The following is an 18,150-nucleotide window of genomic DNA, read 5'->3' on the forward strand; positions in this document are numbered from 1 at the left end:
ATCTGTAGGTCTACAAAAATTTAGGTGACAATTTAAGCAAATTCCGTGACAATAGGGGACATCGGTGACACATTACTGTACTAAAATCGGTGACTTTTCGGGGACTTCGGTGACATCCGTGACAGGTAGACACCCTGATGTTGTACACCAACTGGCAAATGGGTTGTAGTTGTAATATTTTATGAAATAATTTTAACACCTTTACTTAGTTTTGTAATATTAATCGTACAGATTTATTACAGTGTAGTAGCCATATTACGGTTTTAGTGATCATAAATTTAAAGGCGTGATGGTGATGTTATTGTGAAGTGTGTTTATGTTCCTGGTTCAAATGGGGTTAGGCCTACTTCAACGGTACTGCAATCTTCAGAATTAATTGTGAGTTATTATTCAAAAATGCAGTTCTTGCCAGTAATAAAGGATCGACCTCTGTAAGGGTGAAAGATTACTGGTTTGGGACAAAACCCAGACCTTGATTCACCATAGGCTGTCCAAAATAGAGCCTTAGCATTGCAATTGAAGTTACGTTAATACAACTACAGAATAAAATGTCATGATTTAAAACTCACATTGAAATAAGGATCCCGAAGATGATTCTTATCTAAGGATTCCTCCACACAAAGATAAAAATACATAATAATAAAAAAATGCTTGGCCAAGGAACAACAGGTTAGTGGAATATGCAAAATAGCCTAAGTATAACCTTTAACTAATGAAGTGAATGGTGTATAACACCTGGCAAACTTGTCAAAAGCTACGAATTGCTTTGCAAAGAAAAGTAAATGAATTTTGCCTAATACATTTGTTAATGGTGACAACTTGTAGAAAATAATTACTGTGCTTGGTTTTGATGTTTAACATAAACAAGAGATGTGATGATCTGAAGATCGTTTAACATGTTTCAGTTTAAAATCATTGTACATAAAAAGATTTTGGGAAACAATTTTCCTGAATTTCACCCATTCGTAGTTTGGCCCAGGGCCGGGGATAGCAGCTAGTAAGGGCTAGACCACTCTTTTGATGTTTGGCAGAAGCCGCCGCGCCAGGTAGTGGGGGGGTCGGTGGCCGCGTGACGTCACGTGGTTGCCTCGCCCAGCGCTTCTGCAATGAACCCCTTGTTTGTTTGCATTTAATGTGCTAAGTATGTAGTTCAATTTTAATGTTAGCTGTGGTTAGAAGTGTTCTGAAGTCAAATAATAAGTGACAGACTGAAAGTTTGATTATGTTTTTTATCTGTTTCCTATGGAATTATTGTTTGTAAAATCCTGGAGAATGTGGCACTGGCACAAAGATGAATCGCGATAGAATACCAGATTTGATCAATTGCAAAGACTGTAAAAGCAAAACAGAAATAAATGAAAAACTACAAACTGAAGTAGTAATCTTAAAATCGCAACTGAAATTAGCTAGACGAAAAAATAAAGTTTTAGCTAGCATAAAACGTAAGAATATCTTGCAGCTCTAATACAAAAGTTTACTTTATTGAAATTATTTAATTCTTTTTAGAGCGTTTGTAGTCGGTTGTATTTTTTTTTTACCAAAATAAATTATTTTACGATTTTCAGTGACTGTATAATTTGTTATATATTAATTACTTGAGGTTTTTCGATAAGCAAATTTGTTTGAAACAATCAAAAGTGTCACAGAACAATCATTAGTTTTAAAACTGCTTGAGTTTTAAATTAAAAAAAGTGTTAGTTTACATTTTAAAAATTTTGAGAACATGATAGGAAATTCTAATTAAACATTTATATCGCCACCCAAATATTTTATTTTTTTTTTTATTTTAACCTAATTTTTTAATAAGCTCGTCTTAAAAATTGTAAAAATAAATACACTTGAATATAAGTAATACTATAGAAAAAGACAAATATATGTTTGTTTTTTCGAGAAACCCTTAGGGAACACAAATAAATTGTTTATTTTATTTGGTTAAATATTTCATATTTTTTCAAAAACATTATTAAAGTAACCACATGTTCAAATTCTAGTACAATTCTTCGTACTTTGATCTTCAATAACAAATAGTAAATAATAATATTCATATGAACAAGTTACACCATTCCATAGACAATTTAATTTCCTTTAAGAATGCCAGAGGATAATAAAATAGGTCTTCAAATTTAGCGGGAATTTTAATTCGAAACAGGGCGCGCACGCTGCCGAGCATTGCCACCATACTACAGTACAGGCGCGGCTGACAACCACGTGACGTCACAGGGTGAATCGAGCGGGATGCAGGTACACGGAGTGGTCTAGCCCTTACTAGCTACTATCCCCGGCCCTGGTTTGGCCTCCACTTTCTTTTTATATTATATGGTTTGTTTTTTAGTAAAATATTAAAAACTTCTTTGGTAGGCCTAAATGAAAAGTTTTTTTTTTAATATTACTGCTCGTATATTTATATTCAAACCCCTTTATTCATCATAACTAATGTACATAGGTGGTACAGTGAATAGTGTCAAAAAACATAAAATAAAAATACTACATCTAGTTCTGGGAGGTGGAAAACTCATCAAAAGAATATAATAATAAATTTATTATGTAATCTTTTAGAATTTTCCGAATTTTTTTATAGGTTTATTTCTTTTATATGAATTGAATTTTTATTGAATTTATTTTTAATTTAATGAATTTTTGTAAATTATAAACTTTGATACTCTGACTTCGATACAAAAGGGGGACAAGGCTTGGTACCAAAAACCACCCCTAGGTTTGTTTATAATTTAAACAATTATTGCTCTTACTATATGACACAATGCAAGGGTACAATCATGCATACATTTCCAAACATGAAAATAAAATCAGTTGTCTTACCTCGGAAAGGCCCTCCTCAAACATTCTGCAGTAACGATACGTGAAGATCAAGTTGTTGATGAAATGTTGAAGATGAGTTGTTGTTGAAATGTTGTTGGTGAAGATGTTGTCACAAGTCTCCAAACCTAAAAAGATAGTCACATTAGTTACCTCTACAAATTACCAAAAAACAATATATTGCTTTATAGCTCTTTGGAATTATTGTGTTTCCTACTAATATTATAAATTAATGAGAAAGTTTGGATGTATGTATGTTTGTGACAAAAACGCAAAGAATACTGGTTGGATTGGGCTGAAATTTAGGGTGATGATAGTACACATTCCCGATTAACATATATGCGATTAACATATATGTTTATATAACATATAAACTACCACGGGCGAAAACCTGTAAAACAGTGATCATTAGCATTTTAATACGCTACAATCGTGTTTGTAAATAAATTATTCTTGTTTATTTGTATTTTTTATAACCTTTAATATTGTTATCTCAAAACTCCTTTCAGGCTCCGCCCCAGTAACTCTGGAGTTTTCCATGTTAACCTTATGGGTATTCACTTTTAAAAGGAATTCAAAAATTTTGTCAGCTGATTCGACCAATAAAGTTTGTTCTAAAATATTTAATAGCATTAAAAAGTTATAAGGTTTACCAACAGGGTGCAGCACTATCATATTTTTTCCCATTATGATAACAGCTAATTTGAAGTAAGCAGCATCAAAAAGCTGTGATACACAATGAGAACTGTCGAAGCAGGATTGTTTACAGTAAAGTGTATGTTTTTAATTTAATACATAATTTGTGATATTGTGTAAATGTTTGAAAATTTACTTTTTAGCGAATTTCCCTATAGGGAAGTAGCTATTACCGTAGGTCTCATGGTAAGACCTAGGCCTGGGACCGATTTACTTTTTCATTTTGATGTCCCCAGAGGACAAAAACACCATTCGTTCAAATTTTTATATATATATATATATGTGTCCATCCGCACGATAACTTGAGTAATTTTTGTCCGATTTTGATAAAATTTGGTTTGAAGGTGTAAGGCTGGATAAACTTGAATGAGTTCGCGAACCAGCATGATCAGACTATGGGAACGGGGGTTTATGGGGGGTTTTATTTGGTAAAAGTAGGTTTTTCCCATTTTTGACCCTAAAAACGTAAAATTTCACAATTTCTTTCTAAACCATTTTGTAGAGCTTAAAAAAACAAATAATTTAGTATATTGAAGCTTTATTATGCGCCTAATTGTTACGGATAAAATTCCAAAAAATTTTTATTTTTAAATTGCCATGTTATTCTTATGGAGAATAAGTCAACGGTTGTAGTTTGCTTGTTTATGAACATATTTTGATACAATTTGGAAAATACATTAATTTCTTACTAAACTACAGTACCTTTTAACATTTGACATTAAAAAAAAACTTTTTTACCCTCCCCGTTGCAGCAAACCTAAGTATTTGTTAACATGTTGGCTACTGAGCGTCGCATATATGCGACGCCGCGGTCTTTGCCACAGACCGAGGTATACATTTGAATCTTACACAAAGACCGACTGTCACTTGGATAACAGTACACACAGACCACGGGCGAAAACCTGTAAAACAGTGATCATTTACATTTTAATACGCTACAATCGTGTTTGTAAATAAATTATTCTTGTTTATTTGTATTTTTTATAACCTTTTGTAATGTCGCATATTTGCGACGCCCGGTCTACAGCGAAGATAATAGTGAAAATTATCATTGTTTTCTTGAAATAGACTAAACGTCGCATATATGCGACAGTTAATTTTTTTTGTTTATTAAGGTGAAAGTAAGTAAAGAAATAAACAGATTATTCAAGAACAGTTTATAACTGAAAAATATAAAAGCTACATAGGTTAATGCAGCATACATACTGTATACATACATACAGTGATGCAGAAAAGTAAAGACCAGTTTTTCCAACTATTATATTATGACGTCACCAATCATCATGTCCACAGACCAAGCGACGCAGTTGTGCGTCAGACATCTCTGTAGACCACTGCAGGGAATTCAGTGCCTTCAAATAGACCACTACAAAGATATAAGCATTTTAATAACATTAGAACCCCGACGCAAATATGCGTCGGCAGTCTATTTTAATGTGATTAGCCGTCGCATATATGCGACGGCAGTCTATGGGTGGGAACCGGCCATCGCATATGTGCGTCGCTGGTCCATGTGAATGGAAAATTTTGTACTATTGCAGTAGCGAAAGTGTTTTAAACTAATTCTGTTTAAATAGGGAACAAATGTGATATTTTTAAGGAGACATTTTAGTGTAAATCCAATCAGGCAAATGGAAATTCGCTAAGTCTGCAGGTTTGCTGTGGCGGGGGTATTATTTATATTGCTTAGGTGCAGTTGTAGAACAGAATGGCTATGGTAAATTTGTAATACTATACTGTATATACTATACTATATCTGTAATAATATAGCATACTGTTAATATAAAGAACCAAACTCTCTCAAGCCTTATCCTCCCCCATTGCAAACGCAACGCTAGAGTATAACTGCAATAAGCATTTTATACTTATATGCCAACCCCGTACGAAGAACGGGTACACTGCTAGTAGATAGATAAAATAAAAATATCTTCCTTTCAACAAACAAAAATAAACGTAATAATTTTGGTTATGATATTTTTATAATGAACAATCAATTACCAATTGATGATGCGATCACTTGGACGGATTGGTAATACACTATGGACAAAAAGATTAACACATTTCTTCCGTTCAAACTTGACCATATGTAGAATCTATCCATATTTGAAACTAGCAGTTACCCGCCACGCGTTGCTGCGCTCAACAACTATTATATTAAATGGCAATTCGTTCTTTACAATGAATAATAAAAGTGTATACCAAAAATAAAAATAGAATATTTTACTTAATTGCCAGTGCATAACAATGTTATTTGTTTTTTAATTAGGTGAATAAATATATACATCTCTAAATATATAAAACTTATATATCAGTTTTTAGGCCTCCCTACCACCACGTGAGCACGCAACATACAGCTGTCTGTGTGAAAAGCAGGATTTTTCTAAATTTAAACCGACGATAGTCAGAGAAAACTACAAGTCACACCCCCATCAACCATATACTTAAAATGTTCGTCATGACGAGAAACTTTGCTCAAAACTATCCATTATTTCATAAATTGCTCTTTAAGGTCGTAATTGCTTTCCAAAGGGAACTTTCAATATACCTAATGTTAAAAATACCTCAGCTGTACTTATTTGTATGTTATTCTTTCAATTTATTACCTTATTAAAATCAGGTGTGATTATTTGTTTGTATTACTGTATTCTGGTTTGTTTATTTCAGTTTAACTTAAGCAATCAATAGTTTTATAAATACTTATGAAGTCAAACGGGGGTGAAGGCGGTGGGTAACAGCTAGTACAATATAACAAAATATGTATTGAGCCTGGTGAACTTCTAAAGCCTGCATGAATAATTTGATTAAGTTAAATACATATCTATATCATAGATAAAACATACTCCCTTAGTAGATTTCTCATCCTTATGGAACAGCTGAAGACAATTTTGTTGTTAGTTCTGTACGGTTTATGTAGAGGTCGTGTTTTGTTTAAAATTTGTTTCCCGTTATTACAGCCATTTAAAACCTCGTTTAACCAAATAATACGATCTAATCATAAACAACAACTTGTCCCCTAGTTATATAACCAAACAGTAAAGCACAAATCAAGAAATTAACCCTAAAATAATAGAAACAAAGTTTCCTCGACACTAGCGCCCATGTGTCACGTACATGAACTAGACACGAAAAACGTACTTCAAAATTTACAATGGGATGAGAAGTTTACTTGTGTTGGTTAGTCTATGTCTATATCTATAAAAGAGGAACTATGTATGTATATATATATATGTATATACGTTATGGACTCCGAAACTGCTACACAGATTGTAATGAAACTTACAGGCATTATTAAGCATCTTTCAAGGATGGTTTGTGTGAAGTGTGGTGTAGATCCGTCAAAAGGGCTCCGCCCCAGCGGGTTTTAAGTGGACCAATGTCAGACTTTTTGAACTACAGTAGACTCCCTGTAGTTCGGCCACCTCGGGACCGGACCACTGGCCGGACTACAAAACGGCCGTACTAACCGGATGTAGTGCATTTTACATAATCAAAATACAAATAATAGTATTGCGCAATCGTGATATGTTAAGTGATTAACCTTGGTTCAGTAATAAAAACTGTGATGTTTAAAATCAAGCTTACTCAAGCAAAACAAAAATTACACAACACTGTACTTACAGCAATAAATCAGAACAATAGAAAGTCTAGTACTGCAAGCTACTGCTACCGTAGTCAGCATAGGCTACTACTGTGGTTTCAGAACATAAGAATGTCGATAAAAACAAATGGAAGAAACTCCAATCACATGTTTTATTCACAGTGTGGTGTGAAAATAGAGAAGTCTGTACATTGCATATTTCACTGAATGATCTCTAGTTAATATTAAAGTAAGGAGCATTTTATTTTAACCGAGAGAAGAAGTTTAAGATTGTTATTTAAGTCAAGTCTGAGGGTTTTGTAAGATTTGACAAGGGTAATCCCTGAGGACTAAGACGACATCTGCAGCCTACTATGGGATCCAGGTTAGTGAACACATGTTCCGATCAGTACTACTTAGTGTCTCTCTTATGCATTTTTGCCCAGGTAAAGCCATGGATACACTTTAGGACATTAATTTCACCACGCTCTATTTTTTTCACACTGGCAGCACTAGCTAGTTACGACAAGTTGAACAAGGCTGGATTGAGATTCAAAGAACTGATTCTTAACCAGCACAACAAAGTCTAATGATCTTTAGTGTGTAAGTCTCTTGAATAATATGACAACCAAAAACAGGGATTTGCTTGTGACCAACTGGCTGTTACCGGTTTAAAGGTTCGAATATGAAATTTGGATGACAAAGAGTTATAAGTCAATTTTATTATGTGATGGAAAAATCTAAACACAAAAAATATAAATAGTGACAATGTGCAGTGAAAACTATCATACGAGTATTTAACTTCTTGAATCTCGAGTAAGCTAGGTCTACTAAATAAATAAATAATGGTAAATTTGCTACTTTCCCCAGCCTGGGTATTTTTTGCAAATTTTCAGACTTTTTTTAAATTGTAAAAAATTAAAAACTAAGATTTTAACAGTTATAAATATATATATATATATATTTTTGTTCAGAATAAACTGAAGAACAATACAATAAAGTAATAAATTTCTAAAATATTGAATAAAAAATTTTTGTTATAAAAATCAAATTTGTACAATTTAATAAAGTTTTTCTAAGTGTCATAAAAATTATTTTATTTCAATAAATCTTTCACTCATTATTATATACATTTTGTAGAGAATTTATTTCCCTACATAAAAAACATAAAATACATGTACTATCAATATTTATTGTGTCATCATGTGAAATATAATCACCACTTACCGGGAAATCTATTGAGGTTATAAAAAACATCATCCACTGTTAGGCCTAACCCTTCATCACCATCACCACACTGAACACTAATATTGTCATAACATTTTCGTAATAATCCACTTCCGATTTACCACTTAACCTGTCATCATATAAGTATTCACTAATTTCATTATCTTAAAGGGAACGCGACGTTTCGGCACAATTTTTCATTGTTTTCAAACAAACTAGCAAAATACGTAATTGCACAACGCACAACAAAATGTCAGCTGAGTTCTAACTTCTAAACATCGCTGCAGTGATGCATGTCAAGCTAGCGCAAAACAATATATATAACAAGAATCAGCGTTTTTCCCCGAATAGAATGGTGACAAACACAGCATATTATTCTTCCTCCTGCAGTCGTAGTTAGCGCAGCAAATTCAAACTGCATGGGGCCGCGTATACGCGTCCGTGGGATTCACAAGATTAAGCCAGAAGTTGCCAAGGTCAATGTTTTGTTGTTCGTATCTATTCATGTTTAAATTCTGAATCAGACAACTGGAACTGGCCTGTCCAAAATTATTGTGCGCTTTCAGTTATTTGTCGTATCCAAGTCTGAATGTAAACGGAATCAGGGAACTGCTCATTGCTTGTAAACAAAATGAAACAAATAATTAATTTGTTTAACTGGGAAAATAAATTAACTACCTGTAAATATCCTATGACGCTGTACTGTTCTTTATGAACATGTAAATAAAGTATATTGTCGATCATCTAAATTGTCAAGAATAATTTACTCTAGAACTGCCGATAGGTCATTGTATGATCGATCAGGGCCTTTGTCCAAACCCATCAGTCAAAAAATGACCGACCCACTATTACATACATTCAAGCCTATAATCAACGGATTGACTTGTATTAGACGTAAAGTTGAAGTTGTTGGCTATCCTCCTAACTTGCCCGTAATACTTTTTGTTGGGTTGGCATGATTTGAGTTCTGTTTTTTTTTGTCTGCTGACTTGCCCATTCCCAGTCTCCTGACGAGTAATTTTATAAATAAACAAAAACTCTTTACGTACTGCTATCTCAAATAACTAATATAACGCATTTGAAATACCTATGCAGTACAAAATTAACGGTAGGCGATCACCAAACCGACACAAGCTTTCTCCAATTAAGATTTAATATCCTACTACTTTTATGAATGTTAGAAGTGAACAATGAACTTTTATGGGGAAATTAAAAAAAAAAGCAATAACTTTGACCTGCAAAACGTACACAATTTTGTTCACGGTTAAATTGCACCGATTCAAATTCAAATCATCAAGAACGCAAGCCAAAACAAGGAAACAACAACGGCCAATCACGTGAATGCGGAGTGATATTTAACTTGCAACGTTTAAAATCTTCCAACGGTCTCCGGCACTTGGGGACTATGCGTCAGTCGTTAATGACCGGATATTTGTAATTCTCAAATCAATTTGTTAAAATTCATTTTCGGAAGATCATAACGTGTGGTTCGGAAACAGAAACTATTGTTTGATTCCCGGAGTGTTTAGAAATCGAATCGCGAAGCAACGAGAGCAAAAATTAACGAATTGAATTATCACATTTGAGTCTGACTGTCCGGCATTGATGGAGAAACGTTCGTCAAAAATTGACCGTTTCGCGTAGTCTTACCCCAAGTGTAGTATTAGTAAATATATGTTTTAGTGTCGTCTGTTTGTCTTCTATGTATGTAAGTAAATGTACTGTAAAGAGTGTTTAGTTGAGCCAATCTGTCCATATTGAATGATTAATCATGTTTTCTTACAGCATTCATGTTTCAGTACGTTAGCCTAGTCACATGTTTCAAATTTAGTATCATTTATTTTTAATAAGCAAAGCATTTGTAGGTCTTACCTAGATTAAATATTTGAGAGAGAGATTTATATCAATTCCATTTTATATTGTAATTTTTATATCTAATTTCATTTTTAATATTTTCAGTCAAAGTTGTATCATCATCACAAATTTTGTTCTTTTGCAAACTATATATATTTTAATTGACATCACTTCCTGAGTATGTTTTTTGAACCCAGTGACAAGACCTGTTTATACACTGATTATTTACCTATTTTGCCTGAAGGTCTTGTGGTTTGAATTAATACTTGATGCGCATCTCGCCGCTCATAGAGTATCTTCCTAAACACTACTACTACTATGTACATATTTACACTATATTTCCCAATCACTAACCGGTCACATTCGTGGCCACGGTTGCCCGGCGACGGCGACACGAGCGGCGGGGTACATTTCGTTCCGCACTGTTGACATGATGGACTTGTACTGGATCTGAGTGGTTGACAGTGACAGTGTTATGATCAGGGGATGTAGTCATTGTTTGTTTGCTTGTTATGTTGTTTCAAGCCACTCATCAAAACACAAAAGGACAACAATCCAATAAGACCAGTTATAAATGCCATACCCTCGGCATCCTATAAGATCGCCAAGTATGTTAACACCTTAATAAAAAATGGCATAACAAACACATCTCCAGTGTCATGTAAAAACACGAAGGACTTCATCCAGAAAATATCTGAAATTAAAATACAAGATAGATACACGCTTGCAACAATAGTTGTAGACAATATGTACCGAACACATACCAAGAAAAGAAGTCATCGAGATACTCAAAAAAAGACTTACCAACTGTGAAAATTTTGATGAAGAAGAAATAAATGATATTATTAAAATTACAACAACAATAACAGAACAAAACTATTTATCTTCTATAATATTAAAACGAAACAGTGTTTTTTTATTTCACGATTCTGAATCAACCACTCGATGGATTTTCATGATTTTTGTGTTGAAAGAAAGATAATTTTGAGAACTAGGGAATGTCAAAGCCATAATTTTAGTTAAGGGTCCCAGTTTTTTAGAAATTAAGTTTTAATTTTTAAAAAGTCTAGCAGCCGACGCTAAGATTCTAAACTAGCTTTTGGCATAAAATAATTTGCTAACATAACAGCTGTAAATATTCAGCTTTTGTATCACAAATTCAGCATTTGGATAAAAATGTAAAGACATACTTAGGATTGACTTATTTATACTATGTGTAATGCTAATAATTGATACGTTCAATTCTTCTGTAAGAGGATGGCAGATTAATTAAATATACACAGTAAAATACTAGGATGTTCAAATGATTTTTTAAAGCAATCTTTGTAATCTTCGATTTGTTTTAGAGCAATATAATTTGTTTTAACTAACAGCTGGTTAAAATATAAACTATGGAACTATGAGGTTATTTTATTTTTGTCGTTGATTATAGGAAATAAGTAAGATTAGTAGAGATAATTAGACCACAGTTTAAACCACAGTTTTAACCAAAATTTATTAAACCACAGTACAAATCTAGGCTCTGTACGTGAGTCTTAATAAAAAAGGATAAATTCAAATTATTTTACTGCTCCACTTTTCAAGGAAAGATTAGAAAAATAACAATGTTTACATGTTTTAATTCTTCATGGTAGCTTTTTGTTTACAATTAATGTTTGTCTTCTTTAACTTTGTTTGGATTAGGCCCGGAAATATTGATGTCATAAAAAGGCAAGAATAATCAAGAGGCCTACTGTGAATTTTATTGGATACTATCGTTTTATTTTAGGTCGTTTCTATTCAGACCTTCTGTGAATTGTGTATAGTAGTTGTATTGCGGTGATACAGTAATAATTATGGAAGAGGCAGATATGCTATGGAAGGTGGTGTCGTTGAGTAGGTCTATACACTTCTCACTGTCACTATTATGTTTTATCTATGCTATTACTCTCTCTACTGTAGGCTACTTATAATCAGTGTGCGTCTGTGCGAATCGGCTGCAAATCTCACTTCAACGCTTTTCACATCGTAAAAATTGCAGAATTGCTGTTTTATTGTAAAATTATCGGATTTAAAATGCATATCGTATAGGCCTATGATGGAATAAAAACATATTTGGTCACACAACATTTGTTTACAAGATGATTTTTCACATTAAAACTGCAAGAAACTTTGTCTTTATATGTGTAAACTAGCTGATCTGAATTTTACACGGTTTTAACTGACTAGGCTACTGAATTCCCGTACGTAGGACGGGCTAACACCTCGTACAATAATAAAACATACTATGACCCCAAAGGTCTTCCGATGGGAGGTCCACTATCAGCCACCTTAGCGGAGCTATTTATGCAAAATTTCGAGGAGCAACATATATTATCACATAAAAACCCCTATTCAACAAAATCAAATTTTATGCTCGGCATGTTGATGATGTCTTCATCGTACTAAATGCTAACCTAACCAAAGACAGGCGAATCATTTCTTAACACACGTAAACAAAACACACAATAGCATCAAATTTAAAATGGAAACTGAACTAAACCATTCTATAAGCTTTCTTGACATAACAGTCACTAAAACTCAAAACCAAGCAGTTAAAATCGGAATTTTCAGGAAACCAACACAAACAGATCTAGTTATACCTACCAGCAGAATCCAACCACCCTTACAACCAAAAAATGGCAGCTTTTAGATCATTAACATATAGACTTCTTAACTACAATCTCGACCAAAAAGAGTATGAAAAAGAAAAAGAAATCATAAAAACAATAGCGTCAAATAACGGTTACAATCCAACAATCGTAGAAACTATGATCTGCAAAACCCGAAGGAAAATTAAATCCAACATATAAAATGAACATTCAAATCAGTCGAACCCGGAAAACCAAAATCAGAAATACGTAGCAATCAAATACACCGATAAGACAACCGAAAAAATAGGAAAAATCTTTAATAAAGTAGGCTACACACCAGCTTACAAGTTAAAACCAATCCAGTGCCCATTTACAAACAGGAAGCCAACAAAGATAACCCAGATAATGAAAGAGGAGTCTATAAAATTACATGTGCGCCTCCCTGCAATAAACAATATATCGGCTACCTACACAAACAGAGCTTTCAGCAAAAGATTCAAAGAACACAACACTCAACATCATGCAAACCCCAGCTCAATAGTAGCTAAACACCTGAAAGAAAATCATGGTCACAAAATTATGTATCCTGAATCATTACAGATCCTCCACAAAACCAACTCCAAATCTACTGCAATAGTCAAAGAAAGTTACGAAATTTATAAGCAAGTTAACACTAACCCTGACGCCCTCCTAAATAAGAAAGAGGACTACCATAATTCCATTTTGTTTGACCTCATTAAAAACATAGAGGAAACCCAACGATCTGGCAACACCGCACTAAAATGGCAACAGCGCAAAAGAGAAAGCGACCATCCCTTACAAACAATGACTACATCCCCTGATCATAACACTGTCACTGTCAACCACTCAGATCCAGTACAAGCCTATCACGTCAACAGTGCGGAACAAAATGTACCCCGGCGCTCGTGTCGCCGTCGCCGGGCAACCGTGGCCACGAATGTGACCGGTTAGTGATTAGAAAATATAGTGTAAATATGTACATAGTAACAGTAGTGTTTAAGAAGATACTCTATGAAGATGCCGCACTGAGCGGCGAAATGCGCATCGAGTATTAATTCAAACTACAAGACCTTCAGGCAAAATTGGTAAATAATTCCTGAGTATATTAAATAAATCTGAGAGTATTTGATTGTGTAGAACAAATTTAATAATCGAATCAGAGCATGGTCTTGGTAGAATAGTAGGGTTGCAATAAAGGCTATGAGGATAGGTTTCCATTAAAGCCATAAACATTCATTTTAATAACACAAATCAAATAATAGACTCAGTAGTCAGATTAAAGTTATTAAATTTCATTTTCAAACCCCACCAGGGGGCAACTTTTTGGTTTATTCACGCCTATATGCGATACCTATCTAAATTATATCATGTATAGGAGTGAATTAATGTTTTGAAGAGATGAAATGGTGATAAAATAGTAGAGGAAGTCCTTTATTTCTATTTACAAAAAAGAATTAGAGTAAGAAGCTTTTTATTTTTCTTTACAAAGTAAAAGGTCTAGGCTAAAGCCTACAAACTTGCATTGTATGAGGGGAAAGTATTGTTTTTGTCTCTATTTTTTAGCTATTTCCATAAAATAATGTATGTTATAACAATTAAGTAAACCATTAAGTATGTTATGACATGCTACATTTTTATCAAAATCGTTAAAGCAGTTTTTATAAAAACACTTGTTATTTAATGGGTGTTTAAAAAAAAATTATCGCTAACATTTAATTTTAATATTTTTAAATGAAAAATTTCCATTATTGGGCCCTAGTACTCAAATACCAAATTGCATAGGCCTAACAATTGGACTAAAGGTAGTCTGTAGCTCTGTTAACACAGACACAGAAACACTAACAATCATTTTAAAAACCACTTTTTGTTCAAAGGGACCCAAAACGGATGTTTCACCTCAAAACTCTAACTACAAAATGTTGATGAAATAAATACGTTCTCTACATATTATGTGAGTTTATAGGGGAAGAAAGTAAAAGTGTTTACCTTATGGAAAGTGATGACGGGCTTTGGGTGGATTCTGATAATGGTGAGGAAGCTACGATAACCTTGCAGTAGTTGAGCGAACGTCCGCATGAATACAGCTCTGATCTGCTTGTCTAGAACCACAGGTGGGGGTAGCGGTGGCGGGGGTGACGGGGGTCTGCACTGAAACACAAAACACAACATTGTAACTGTAGTTAGCAGGAACATGAGGTGGGGACGCATGATACAACTAAGGCTTATTTTAACCCATAGGTCTATAATTGGCTTGAGTGAGATACTTTTTGTTACTGACTAAGTTAAGAGGTTTCTTTAGTAAAAACAAAAACCTTTAACCAAGCCCAATGATCGAGGATATCTGGGTCCAGTTTTGAACCATCAAAATGCCAATGACTTTATTCAGGATTAAGGACCTTCTAATTAGTAGGAGAGCACAGCACCGTAACCACTCGGCCACCCAGACTTGAGAGGATTTGAATGAGTCAGTTTTGTTTTTCAAACTCTAGTGTTAAAATAATGATCCTGAAACTTTTACGTACCGTATGTAAGGGCAAACATTTGCTTAACATAACACAGTATTATGTTAGCGAAAATCTCTCACGCACGGGCAGTAGCCTATGTGAGAGGCATTTGATATTTAATGACTAATATTATTTCATAACTATTGCATAACTATAAAATTTTTACTGTCAAAGTATTGTAGCAATGTATTTTACTTCCTGAAATAAACATGATTTTGATTTGATTTGACGTTTTTAATTAGGCCTATGGTTTTCTTTTAAGGGTTATTTCTAGTTTTGACTATTATCCAGTAATATGTGTAGTTTATTTTTGTTTTCCAGCTTTGCTGAGTTAATATTGCTGGGTTTTAACTCACTTTGACTATTAACTAATAATTAATGGTACAATACCTCATCAAGTAGCCTAGTTTAAAATGTTGATGTCAGGTTAACAACCTACATGTTTCACTGTTGTGACGTAAAATTCCAGGGGGGGGGAATATACTGGTATTCACCAAAGTCAGGCTAGACCTACCCCTTGAACAGGCCACACTCAAATTTCTTCCCTAGAGTGCTCAGAAGGAGCCGAGAAATTCAATTGTTGAGCCGGCCTACATTTCCGTCTGTCGTCTGCCAACAAACACCGGTTTGAGGTTATGTTATGTCGTTGGCGGCGCCAAATATTGGTAAAATCGGTCGGTTTAACTTTATTTGATGAATTGGCGTGCTATTACTGATAAATATGTCGTTTGAGTTTGTGTATAGGCCTATACTTCACTGTGATTAAAACTAGGCCTACGTTCTTTGGCCCATAGCCCAAGCTAGGATAGTGTAGGATATTGTGGATCAAAACTGGTAAGCTATGGTATTTGTTGAGTAGCGGTACGTTTTTACCCCCCTTAAAATTTGGTACCTCACACCGTAAATGCAGCATCGTCGGGGCTACGAAACATAAGACATCGATGTCAACATTTAATTGACATTGATAGATAGGCCTATGAAATGTTTGTTTTCGTGTATTTATTGTGTGCGTGTGACATTGATGTCTCATGTTTTGTAACTCCGGTGATGCCGTATTCACGGCAAAACATGTCTAGGTTGTTAACATGACATAAAAATTTGTATTATTTGACGAGGTACTGTACGATAATTATTAGTCATATAGACTTACAGTAATTCAGGGGCCATCAACATGATATTCAATTTGACTATTGCTACAACTAGACACAGTCCATCCACTTGTGTAAGTTGTTTCCAGTTTTGAATCAAAATGTGTATAGTTGAATTGAACAACTAACAAAGTACATTGAAGTAAATTTACTGATTCCTATCAAATAAGCCAACTTTTTAACCGAATCAAACTGATGGGACGACTTATTGTCAAGCAATAGCATATTTTGTCCCATCAATTATCTCTGTGTTGGGTTTTAGACTGGAGCACACAGTGTGAGCGGCTACACAGGGCCGGATTTCCCAATAGGCCCGGGCCTATGGGCGCAAGGTCCCAGAGGGCGCACGCCCGAGAGGATTTTTTTTATATCTAAAAATGAAAATAAATTGTCTTAGTTGATAAAAAAACTGCCTGTTTAAGCGTTGTGATTCTGAGGTTTATAAGAAGAAACAATAGTTAGGAAACTTAAACTATTTTCAGAACTACGCATCAATTTCGTTACAAAATTGGTAGCGAACACCGGTTATACGGGAGTAGGCTGTAGGGATGTTGACGTTGACGAGCGCGCTAGCAGTACGCATCGTATTGCCACTGCACTGCCACTATGCTGGCTCGGGCTCGGTACTATCTGATCAGAGTGATTAGGGGCGCATGCGTGGTAGACATTGTTACCACCCTCACTTCACAAAACAAAATTTATTAACTAATAAAAATATATAATACGTTGTGTTGAATATCAAAACAACGATGAATTTACAAAAAAATATTGATTTCAGTTTGCATTCGATTTTAGAAAAATTCAATACCCTCCAAAGCACCATTAATGCTGTAATTTTCTCCTCAGACCTAAGGATCGGTATGGTTGGACGGAATATTGCTCTGTTTTGCTTTGGAAATATAACCCAGAGTGAAATGCTCTTTCAATTATAATGATTAATTGATAATAATCAATTAGGCTTGATGCAATCTAAGAACATCAATATTTGTAGGCCTGTTATTGCATTAGCATGCTGTTGTTATTCGGTCTCTAAATAAATTTAATTTAATCTATCCTATAATTAATACCATTAAAAAATCGATTGTTATTTTGGTTAACATGTCAAACCACAAACAATAGGCCTAACACAACCTATCCGGCATCGCTGGTCTTGGTGACGAAGGAGGTAATTAAGGTAATAACCACGTAATAACATAGTTTAACATAGTTTACATAGAGCTTAAGTTAACAAGTTAGCTGGCAAATTACAGAGAAACGTTAAAGTTAGGCTTACATCTCGTAATTGATACGATAGAGATAATATTTATTTAATAAAACAGGTACTTACGCTTAAAGTGTACGATGCAAGTTTGCAATGAATTAATAAAAAGCTTTGAAATAGAATATCTTAAAGAAACACAGTTATTCATCAAGACTACAAGACGAAGACGTTTTACCTATGACATAACCATCACCAGCCATCACCTCAATACACACACACAAGCTTAGCAAGATGACGGAGGACTCGGAGGAGGACGGGGATGACAAACAGAAACGAAACAGCTGATTGTGTTTTTCCCCACTCAATCCACTCCACATCCAGTATCGGATTCAATCCAATAGACTGATACTGATTTCACGCAGTGTTTCCATACGCGGGATTTTTATCCCGAAAAGGAACTTTTAGACAATGCGTGGGATTAAAATGGAATGCGAAT

The 18,150-nt window shown here is 34.3% G+C and overlaps 1 long non-coding RNA gene across 1 annotated transcript in view; it reads right to left on the reverse strand.

Moving 5' to 3' along the window:
- Positions 1–17,907, reverse strand: part of LOC128993602 (uncharacterized) — a 69,686-nt gene extending 51,779 nt beyond the window's left edge. The window contains exons 1-3 of the long non-coding RNA XR_008490775.1: positions 17,781–17,907; positions 14,788–14,949; positions 2,818–2,942 (exon numbers count right to left, since the gene is read on the reverse strand). This is a non-coding gene — a long non-coding RNA (uncharacterized LOC128993602). The remainder of the gene's footprint in view (positions 1–2,817; positions 2,943–14,787; positions 14,950–17,780) is intronic.
- Positions 17,908–18,150: the final 243 nt, after the last annotated feature.

Source organism: Macrosteles quadrilineatus, unplaced genomic scaffold (assembly GCF_028750875.1).
Source record: "Macrosteles quadrilineatus isolate MER2022 unplaced genomic scaffold, UCM_ALF_1.0 Scaffold_4__1_contigs__length_99947679, whole genome shotgun sequence".
Classification (NCBI taxonomy): domain Eukaryota; kingdom Metazoa; phylum Arthropoda; class Insecta; order Hemiptera; family Cicadellidae; genus Macrosteles; species Macrosteles quadrilineatus.